Raw genomic sequence first — 11947 nt, 5'->3', positions numbered from 1 at the left:
ATGTTCATAGCAGCACAATTTACAATAGCCAAGAGTTGGAAGCAACCTAAATGCCCATCGGTCGATGACTGGATCAAAAAACTATGGTACATTTACACAATGGAATTCTATGCTGCAGAAAGGAAGAAGGAGCTCCTACCCTTTGCAACATCATGGATGGAGCTGGAAAGCATTATGCTGAGCGAAATAAGCCAGGCAGTGAAAGACAAATACCATATGATATCACCTTTAACAGGAATGTAAACAACAAAACAAACAAGCAAGCAAAATGTAACCAAAGACAGTGAAATACAGAACGTGCTGACAGGGTCCAGAGGGGAGAGGGGAGAGAAGCACAGAGTAAAAGGGGGTGGACTCACATGAATAAGTATGAAAGACACATGGACAATAACTAAGACGGGGGGGCGGTGATGGGAGGGGGGTGGGGAGCACTGGGTGGGTGCAGGGCTGGGAATACAAGAAAGAAAACTGTACTTGAACAAAAGTTAAATAAATTTTAAAAAAAAGAAAAGAAAAAAAACATACTTTCATTTTTATTATTTGATGAGCAGAACAGAACATGAGCAGAACCACAATTTTAAAAGAAGAATAAACAGAAGTCCCCAGTTCGATCCCTAGTCAGGGCACATACAAAAGCAACCAACAAATGAATAAGTAAGTGGAACAACATGTTGATGCCTCTTTCTCTCTCCCCCTCCACTTTCATCTCTCTAAAATCAATCAATAAATTTAAAAATGCATTTAGAAATTTGAGAAGTGCTCATATTATTATCAAAATAAAATTAAAGCATCAAGTCAATACCACTATTGCTACTGCTCCTAACAATAATAGCTCTATGTAATACTTATTATGGACAATGTTTTGAGTGTTTTCCTCAGTTTTTCCAAAGGGTTCTCCACTGACAAATTTAATCAAATTTAGTAGTCTTTAAATTGGAATGTATTTATACATTATAAAAGCAAAAATCTTATAATGCTAAATTACAGGAGTTGTGATTTTCAAAACTTGAACCCAAATTTTCTTTGAATCCAAGGTTATGTCTGAGCAGTCAAGAGTAATTAACAAATGAGAAGAAAGAGAAAATAGAAAAGGTGAAATAGGCCTTTACACCCATTAATAGTGCCTTGCATATTACATGTACATTGTAGATACTTAGTGCACACAGATATTGTGATGTAACACGGTGTTTCACTACCAAAGTATTTTCTCTCTTGAGTAAAGAATGACTTCGGTGGAAATGTGTAAGCAACGGGGATGCCAAGGAGACACCTCTCAAGAGTTGGCACAACAGATCTCAATACATCACATAACCTATGTAAAAGATACAACTACTTGACAATTTTTCCATAAGAAATAAAAAGAGATATGTAGCATTACTTCATCTATATATTAAAATAGTCTAGTTAGTCATCTTTGTCAATATTTGCATTACTATATTCCATTAAGTGAAAAAAATTCCAACTTAACCAATGTACTAATTGCTAAAGTGTTTAAATGTATGTCAAAAAATAAAGCACATTTCCAAATACTTTTTAAAATTTGATTATATTTTAAGTTTTCTTCAAAATAATTTTTGTCTGAATACAAGAACTGTCTACAACTAGTGTATATTCAGATGTATTCCAACAGAATAAGCTCAAGCAAATAATTGGTAGTTTTAACATGTTGATAATGTTCGGGACCTATTTAGCTGCTGGACATCCTTGACTGTTGGAGGCAAGAGGAAGAAACTAGGCCTCATTCTACATGGCTGGCAATTACTGCACTGAACCTACTAATCATGCACAACCACAGCACAAAGTTCTCAACAGACATGCAAGGGTATTCCTGGCCCCATGCTGTCCAGCGGTAGTAAGGACTTTTCACCTCATCCTTCTAGAGCTCTATGGTATGCAGAATTATGACCCACCAAGGTGTCCAAATCTTAATCCACAGACCCTGTGAATATATTAGATTACATGGCAAAGGAAAATGAAGGTTTCTAATCAGCTGACCTTAAAAGAGAGAGATCAAACTAGTTTATCCACGTTGGCCCATTGTAATCACAAGGATTCTTCAAAGTGGAAGTGAGAATCAGAAGAGACAGAGAGATGGTAGTGTGAAAACTGATACTGCTAGTTTTGTAGATGGAGGAAGAGGAAATGAGCCAAAGAGAGCAGGTAACATTGACAAGCCAGAAAAGGCAATGAAAGAGAAGGACACGGCCACTGAACAAAACTTTAACTTCAGCCTAATGATCCATTTCAGAATTCTGACCTCCAGAATTTAGGATAATAAATTGGTATTGTTTTACACCTCTAAGTGTGTGATCTCTTGTTATAGCAACAACAGGAAACTAATACAACTTCTTGTCAGACCAAGTAGTAGGGGGGAAAAAATTTCTTTAAAATGAACAGTAGAAATCTTATTTGCCTTTTTTCCTCCTAACCATCCCAGCTCTTCAAGGGAAAACATATGAACAGGATACAAATATTAAATGACAAAAAAAATTGAGCAGTTGGGCACTTGTATGTTTCTATAACTTCTTAATCAGTATCATTTAAAATTAAACTTAAATATAAATATAAAGTAAGATGAAAAACTTTGAGCAATTTATTATTCATTTTGGAAATTATTTTATTTATATCCTGCGTTACTGATTTATATGCCTATTGAACACTACTTGAAAAATAAGACCCATTCATTTCATAAATTATATATGTATTTTCTCTAACCTCACTAGAATTTTAAGAACTTAAATATACAAACTTTTGACCTCTCTCAGTAAAAAAAATCACCTTGAGGTGATACTGTTCAGTATTTCAGTTACCTGGAGCTATTTCACCACAATGTATACTTAGAGCTTATACTTAGAATGTATACTTAAATTTAGTAGTCAAAATTACTGCTAAAATATGAATTAAGTATATCTCACTTGTGTTGTGTCCCTAGGAATAAAGGAATTAAAATTTCACTAGTATATGTTATATATTAAAACATATGTAAATATATATTTAAAATAGTTAATATTTTATATATTAAATATGTTTTTATCATTGCAGAACCCCTAAACTATACATTGTTATCACCAGATTTGAAATCATTATTTTCTTTCCACAACTTTATATACTCATATACTCAGACTTGATGATTAATGAAATGTTTTTTTAGGCTTTGCTTGATATTATCAGCTCACTGGTAACACCAATATTCACGATGAACACATCTGTGTTGGCACTGATACCAGAAACCACAACACTGACATCCCTCGGAGGGGGTCTTAAGTCATGAGAGCAATGTGCTACATTGCCGACAGGCCCCCATGCATCACAAGTGTCTATTTTATCCAAGCGGTCCTTTTCTGGAAAGTGCTATTCCTGTCAAAAAGGAAGTTTTGGAATTTTGCATTCCTTTTTACTTGGCACTTAGTATTAAATATATTTTTATTTTTACATAAATAAGATATAATACAGAACATGTTATATAATATACATAAGTGCATTTTATATAAAATTACATATATAAATATATATGATTGCTTTCTATAAGAAAACTAAAAGTGTTATTATTAGGTGTAAAATCTGCAAATTGTCCTGGTGCCACTAAAATCAAGGGCTATATTTTGGTTTGCCAGTACCTTTCTATGTGGCCTGACCCCAGCATCACTGTACCTTCCTTTCTTTCCTTTGGCAGAGAATTATCACTACCAAGGTGTGACACTGAGGAAAGACTGGTGGTGGAAGTCAGGAGAAGTGACACTAGCTTTGAGTTCTGTGACCAAATTGTTATTTCACTTTGCGCACAGCACTTGGCACTCCAGGTCTCACTTTCCCCATCTGGATATTGAAGACAGTAAGTTCAGTAATGTCTACAGCCCTTTCAAAATGTGAAAATGTTACAATTGTATGAGCTCTAAAATACCCATCCACAGTTACCTTTTAGGCTTATGACCCTAAAAGGGATAGCCAAAAGTAAAAGCTTATTATTACTCTTATTTTAGGTATGTTTACATTTCATTAGATGCCTTTTGATCAAAATATTTTCAAAACTTCAAAAGAATAACTGAATTGCTAATGAAAAAATTTCAGACCACAGTGTGAAGTTTTAGGATCTCCCTCTGTAAGTGACCATGTGAGAAATAAGAATAGTCCTACATATTGCAAATGGTCATGACATAACTTAGAAGACAAGATTTCACTAGTAAACAACCTGAGTTGTCATTTAAGAATGAGTTTGGATAAGGATGGCTGAGTCTATATTTAAAAGCAATTTTGCAGGCAGTTAAGATGTTATATGCATCTTTGTTCTTTCCAGGTTACTAATGTACATCCCCATACAAATAAACCTACCTCCCAAGTAATTCCTATTTTCTGCTAGATTAAGGGAGATATTTTTCTATATGTCTACTAGCAAGTGTAATGAAAAATTGTGCCACTCATATAAAGGTGTAGGATTTTTAGTAGCCAAGATAAGAAGTGCCGTGAATCAGAGAGTTTTGTTGATTCATCTCAATCTCAACCCTCTTATTTTTCCACCACAATTATAACAGTAAACAAAGCTACTACAGTGGGCTGGGTTATGCTAGTGGCAAATGCCTCCTTTAACAACTGAACTGACTGCTGGAGCGTGTACCCCAGAAGTGCTCATCATGTGAAAAGAGCCACCTGCACTGCCCGAGCCCCTAATGCAGACTGGGTCAGCAACCGAGTCCTTTGTGTCAGTTCTTTCTTCTTTCACCCTCCCTCAGTGTGGTGCTGTTACATAAGATTAACCCGTTTCTTCTTTCTTTCTTAACCTGTTTCATGTCCTCGGGAAAATTTTTTACTACTGCCTCTTCTGTTCTCAGCCAAAAACATTTTCCAAGTTAAAAAGCTCTCTCCTTCACATACAGCCTGTCCGACAATCGAAGAACTCAGGCTCCATGTTTATACCTCCCATCTATCTAGTATTAATTCAATGCATCCATTAATTCAATGTATTGATCTATGATATTATTGCCATTGGTGATAAAAAAGACTACAGGTGATATGGCCTACAAGCAATTGAACCTCACAGATCACTGGGGAAATAATTCCAATAAAGAATATATTTTAATAGAATATGTAAAATTTCCCAGGACATCAGAGGGGAGAATGGTTGTCACTCTTCAAAGACCTGACTAAAAGTTTGCTAAGAAGCTACATGACAGATTCCTTTGAATTATCTGATTGATTATATATTTATTCCCTTACCTTTAAGGTCATTATATCTTTTTAATAATACCCCATAAATCCTATAAACACTGTGGGTGCTCAATGAACATACACACTTAACTATGCGTTGTGGCACCACGGCAGACACAAGCTGGTTTTCACTGCCCTTTATCTTCTTCTTTCATGTTGTTCTTCCTTCTCAGATTTCTTTTCCTTTTACAAGTACTGTTCCCTGATCTCTTTGACCGAGTTCATCCCTACCAACATGTGGCATAGTGGAAAGATCTGGTGAGTTTCAATTATTAGTTCAGATGAGTAGATAACTTGGTAAAAGCTAGAGTTTACACATGCAATTCCTGTGTTGGCCTCTTTGACTCTCATACCTGATCAGAGGTCAGTATGACACTGGCTGGCCATTCTGCAAATGAATCTACTTTTTCTTTCAAAAGATTTCAGATGCCTCATCTTCAAGTATGAAAAAAAAATCTACCGCCTCAGTCTTATAGTAAGCAGTTCCCTCAATCTTTACATCTTTGGGCATTTATTTAAATATACCAGTAAGTATATTTATTGAACAGTTGCTTTTTTGATAAGTAGGATATAGAACCAAAAGCTGTGCCCACCTTGGTTGGAGAAAACTGTTTCTTCTCTCCTTTCCCTCTTTTCAAAGGTTAGCCCATCCTGCGTACTTCCCTTAACATCTCTAATCCAATTTTTAGCAGGGTAATTATTTTTTAGGAGTGTCTACTTTAAGTAAATGGACCTTTTATGAAATACAGGCCTGATACAATGAAATACTACACAGCAGTAAAAAAGAAGAAACTTACATTTTGCAACAGCATGGGTAGACCTGGAAAATATTATGCTAAGTGAATTAAGCCAGTCAGTTAAAGACAAATACCACATGATCGCATTTATATGTGTAATCTAATGAACACAATAAACTAAAGGATAAACTAGTAACAAAAGCTTAGATACATGAAACAGACTTACAGCTGTGGGAAAGGAGGAGTGGGAATGAAATGAAAGCTGGTGAAGGGATTAACCAATCCCTGGACAGGGACAACATACAGGGATTGATTTAGGGAGGGGAAGGAATAGGGCTGGGCAGATGCAGGGAAAGGGAGAAAATGAGGGAGCATATAGAATAGAATAAACAACATAATACTTTTTTTAAAAAAAGGAATTAATACAGGCCTAATGCTGGGCCTAACTCTGGATTTTACATTTGCAGAAACAGATCCAATTAAGTTAAATGACATAGCCAAGATCCCAAGGATGTTAATTGTGATTTTTCCTTCTTACAAGCTCCAGAAGTAGAAAGTCATAGACAGCAGACCTACTCAGGATAAGTTTGGAGAAGTCAGATCCACTTTGCTCAATATTCACCTCCAGACTGAATACAAAGAGGTTACAAATTCATGAGACATTGTGAAAAATTGGTACATTTTTATCAGTTTACAGAAACAGTTTCTGGAGAGTTGTATCATTTTCACTTCCCCCTACGTCAAGACTTTCACAGCTCAGGCCAAGTCTATATTTACAAGAGCCAAAAAGGCTGTACTTCCACGAAAGCCTCTATATGAGGCTGGCTGTTGGAAGCAGAGTTTTGGGGACCAGGCTGTAAAGGGACGGGCTTATACATCCAGTGTTAGACCCAGCAAGGATTTTTGGGCTTTCCAGTTTGCCTAATGGATTTATAAAACAATGTTGCCTTGACGGTTGAAATGGGTTCTTCCTAAGAACACTCCCTATAAGATAAGAGGGCCCCAAAATATAGCACCTTTGGGAAGATAGGGTTTGAGTAGAAAGTATGAATTTCCAGTCATAGAATTATATTGGAAGGCTCCAATTGCAGAAAATATCAGAAGAACCCCCAAAAATACTTCATGAGAAAAACAACATTTTGGCATCTGAAATACAGCGTAGTTTAACACCAGATTAAACATCACCAGGCATGTAAAACTGTTCTATTTTCTTATTTATTCCTTTACCATTGTATCTGAACCAGGAAGACACAGAAGCAACTGCTAGTCTATGAGAAAGAAGGTTGAACTGAAAAGAGAAAAGAAAATGACCCTTTCCTAACATATCAAAGTAGAACTTTATGGGACGAAGGTTATTAAAGGAAAGGAAAAAAACCTTAAAAGTTAGTAAGATGCCCTGGCTGGATAGGTCAGTTGGTTAGAGCATCATCCCCATACACCAAGGTTGCAGGTTCATTTCTATTCAGGGCACATACATGAAGCAACCAATGAATGCATAAATGAGTGGAACAACAAATCAACCTCTCTCTCCCTCTCATCAATAAGTTAAAAAAGCTAGTAAGAAAATAATGTTGTATATTAGACTGCATTATACTATTGAACAGCAAGAAAAAAAGAGAGTCTGTTTTTAATACCTAATAGTGAGTAGAAAACTAAGGATAAAAATGGGTGCTGGGAAGAATCCATAGAGCTTTTTTAAAGGGCTAAAAGTGAGAAAGAATTAAGTTGTTATTTGCTTGTATCCTACCACTGGTTACATCAGCTATTAGTAGAAGCAAAGTTTCCTGGCTCAAAGACCATCTTTGACCCTGATTCATGAGTCAGGGAGAGAAGGAAGAAAGGAAGAAAGAAACCAATTTTCAAAAGACATCTTTGAGACAATCATGAAAATTTGACATTGAACTGGAAAGTCGATATTAAAAAATTATTAGTAATTTTGTTAGGTATGACCATAACAAGGTGTTTATGTTTAAAGTGTCCTTCTATGTGAATTAAGCATACTGAAATAAGAAATGGTGAAATAATACAATGCCTGGTGTAGTATTATGATTTACAGGGAGCAATATACATTTGTTCTTCATCCTATTTCTGGCACAGAGCTCCCCAAACCTTTGGGGTTTCCCAAGTTATATGAGCAAAAACAAAGATATCTTTTTTTATGTTACTCAGATGACTTTTGGAAAGTATGTAAGGAGAGGAGCCCTGATAGAGTGGCCAGTCATGTGAGGTACTTTCAGTTCCACCCTGCTGACCAGTAGGGGAGGGGTATGGGCTGGAGGTTGCAACAACCGCCAATGGCCAATCATTTAATCAATCGTGCCTACGTAATGATTCCTCCATAAACCTCAAAAGGACAGGGTTTTGAGGGCTTCTGGATTAGTGAACACATGGAGATCAGGGGGAGCAACATACCTGGAGAGAGCACTTTTCCATACCTTGCCCTACACATCTCTTTCATCTGCTGTTCCTGAGTTACATCCATTTATAATAAACAAGTGATCCAGCGAGCAGTTTCCTGAGTTCTGTGAAATACTCCAATAAATTAACCTAACCCAAGGAAGAAGTTGTGGGGACCTCTGATTTTTAGCTGGTTGGTCAGAATCACAGGTAACAACCGGGGCTTGCAACTAGTATCTAAAATGTGGGAGAGATGTCTTATAGAGCTGAACTACTAAACTACTGGGTATGACACTATCTCTGGGTAGTGTCAGAACTGAGTTGAATCCTAGGACACCAGCTGGTATCCAAAGAATTGCTTCAATGTGTGGGGAAATCCTACCTCAAAAAACTAGAATTGGGTTCAGAACCCTAGCACCTGCTTTTCATTTGAAGTAGTCTGGAGGGGAAAATAAAAGTAGTAGATATAGATAAAAGTAACTGGAAAAATACAGATAATTGTGGAAAATAGATCATGAGTATATAGGGATACATTGTTCCATTCTCTCTACTTTTAAGTGTGATTACTTTTTACATTATAAAATGTTAAAAATGAAAAAAGAAATTCACAGGCCCATATAGTTGATTTGTTCTAACTATGCCTCTTCTACATAAATAAGGCAACTTGCCTCAGTGATCACTTCTGCATAAACACAATACATTATATCTAATTAAATTCCTTTATTTTCTAGAGCATAGCTTGAAATCTTAAATGAGCAAATTTATTCTAAATCTTTTCTTTGCATTGAGAAAACCAAAGTTCTCCTCCACTGATGAAATAATTGAGAATTGGATGTTCCTAAGTATCTCCTGATATAATGATTGAGGCTTGGTACACCAAGGTCTTGAGTACCATATCTTTGCATCTATATCTTGGATTCCATATCTCTGAGGAGAGAATCAGAATTGTGTGATAGTCAGAGAAGGCCATGAAAGAAAGTTCCTTGAGAAATTGCATTCACAGGCCATGGAGGAATAGGAACTGATCATTTTTCAGATGCATCTATATAGGAGATATCTGCATCCTGTCAGGCTGAATTAATCCAAACTACTACTTAAAAATGCCACTAGATTTTCTCAATTATAGTATAATAAGCAAACTTTTCACATTTTAATGCCTCTAATCCTGCAGTAAGTCCTGCTTAAATTAGTATCATCCAGTTGGCCTTTGTGACATAAGTGAATGTGCCTACATATGCACCAACAAAACAAAACAACACAACCCTTGCTAAATAGACCAGAATTTTGGCAGAATGTTCTGGAAAGAATGGACCACTTGAGCTCACTTTCATTAATTCTCCTCTTCTCCCCTTTTCTTTAATAAAAGATGCTACAACACATTCTTGATATAAAAACAAACAAAAAACAACTACCCTCTCGCCACCCCAAAAACAGAGATCAATGACTCTGAACAGAAAAGTAATTAGGAAAGTTAGAATCTCAGTGTAAACTGAAACTGGGAATATCTCAACAAATTTTTTCATATATATTTTATTTTTTATGTGTACATGTGGTATACATCATAAAAACTGCTTAAATGAATTCAAGAAAACTTGCTCTTAGCAAGTTAAAATGAAAATTCTAAGTGATAAGAAAAAATTGTGTCACACATTAACTGGCAGCACTGTTTTTCCTTGTTAGTGATAGATAAAATGGTGGTTCTTAAAAGCAATAAAATAAAATGTCTGACATGAAATAAAGTTTATGGTAGTTTGACACATTTATGTCCTTTAGATAATAATTTAAATATTAAGAGCCATTATGCTGAGTGAAATAAGACAGGTGTTGAAGGACAAATACCATATGATCTCACCTTTAACAGGAAGCTAAACAACAAAACAAACAAGTAAGCAAAATATAATCAAAGACACTGAAATAGAGAACAGGGGGACAGTGACCAGAGGGGAGAGGGGAGGGAATTTCAGGGGAAATAAGGGAGGGATTTAGAGGAACCTATATAAAGGATACATGGACAACAACTGAGAAGGGTGGAAATGGGAGGGAGGGAGAGCATGGGGAGGTGGGATGGGATGGGAGTAATAGAACACTGTACTTGAAAAATAATTAAATAAAATTAAAATAAATAAATATGCAAAAAAGCCATTATAGATGATCAAAACATAAACTTATGCTATAAGCTGTCTTTAGAGGAATATTCATGATTTTACATCATCGTTCCATAAAAAGAGAGACAAAATAATAATTCTGACAGCCCTTGGGGCTGGTCAATGGGGACATCTCTGGATGTTCATATATATTTGCTTTACAATATACGACTCGATACTCGATACTCCTAATAATTGGAGACTGGATAAATCTACGTTACCATCAGAATCACAGTCAGTTTTAGAAAGGGAGATAAACTTCATACCATTATGATGAAAACCTAAGAAATGGAACTGCCCTCATGCAAAGCATGGTTGCTTCTATCTTGGAATCAGTTCTCACTTTCCATGCCTAAAGGGTGGTCCATCTAGCATGAAGACTTACTGAGCCCCTTTTAATTTATGATTTTATGTTTCAAAGTAAAATCCTGTGAAACTGCAAGTCATAAATATTAAAAGATGCACTCTTTAATTAGACAGTCACCCCCCAGGTTCACTAGCCTCAACAAATGAAAAAAATAAGTAAAAAGTTCCATTACTCAGGAAATAATATTTTATCAACTAATCATAAAAACAACTCATAAGTTCAGCTAATACATTTTATTCCATGTTAATTTTGACATGAAATTAAAGAGAATCATAGGGGAAAAGGGGATGGACTCACATGAACAAGTAGAAAGGACACATGGACAATAACTAAGGGTGGGGGGTAGAAAGGGGAGGGAGGCGGGGAGCATGGGGCGGGGGGCGGGCAGGGTTGGGAATATAAGACAGAAACCTGTACTTGAACAAGAATTAAATAAAAATTATATTTAAAAAATTAATTAATGCCACCCAACCCCAATCCTAGAATGATAATCAGGCTTTCCTCAGAGACTCAAGGTTAGGTAAATATAATACTGGATTCATAATTCATTTATTTATTGTTGATTCTTCATTGTTCTGGAACACCAATGGCACTTACGATAACTTTTAAAGTATTAAAATACATAAACTTCTTTATATTTCCTTCACAAAATAACTCATTCTTTTCTTTGTATATATTAATAATTAGCCTTCATGGAGAAGGAAAATGGATACTAAGCTTTCTAGAATATCCAGTTTTTGACATGACTGTTTTAACAAGTTTAACCAATACTACTTTAAGAACAGAAAAAAAAGATCCATTAGAAAATAAAAGACTATTAGAAAAAGTAAACTTTAAGGAAGAATAGAAAAGGGAAAGAAAAAGAAGATATCCTTTTCCTTTGAATCCTCTGAATTATCACATGACTGTATTCATTCAAATGACAATAGACAACTTTCTGTCATGTCCACAGATTAGCTTTGTTCTTGCATCTGAAGCTGTCTTTCCAGGATTCATACAATATATAAAGAATAAACTATTTATAAGACAATTAATAATAGTATTTGAACTATATATTAAACATTAACTTATTTATCTATTAATGTTAAGCATAGTATTCC

The sequence above is a fragment of the Sturnira hondurensis genome, unplaced genomic scaffold (genome assembly GCF_014824575.4).
Source record: "Sturnira hondurensis isolate 20B ecotype Veracruz unplaced genomic scaffold, ASM1482457v3 Scaffold0016462, whole genome shotgun sequence".
Lineage (NCBI taxonomy): Eukaryota > Metazoa > Chordata > Mammalia > Chiroptera > Phyllostomidae > Sturnira > Sturnira hondurensis.
Note: the sequence above shows the minus strand (reverse complement) of the source record.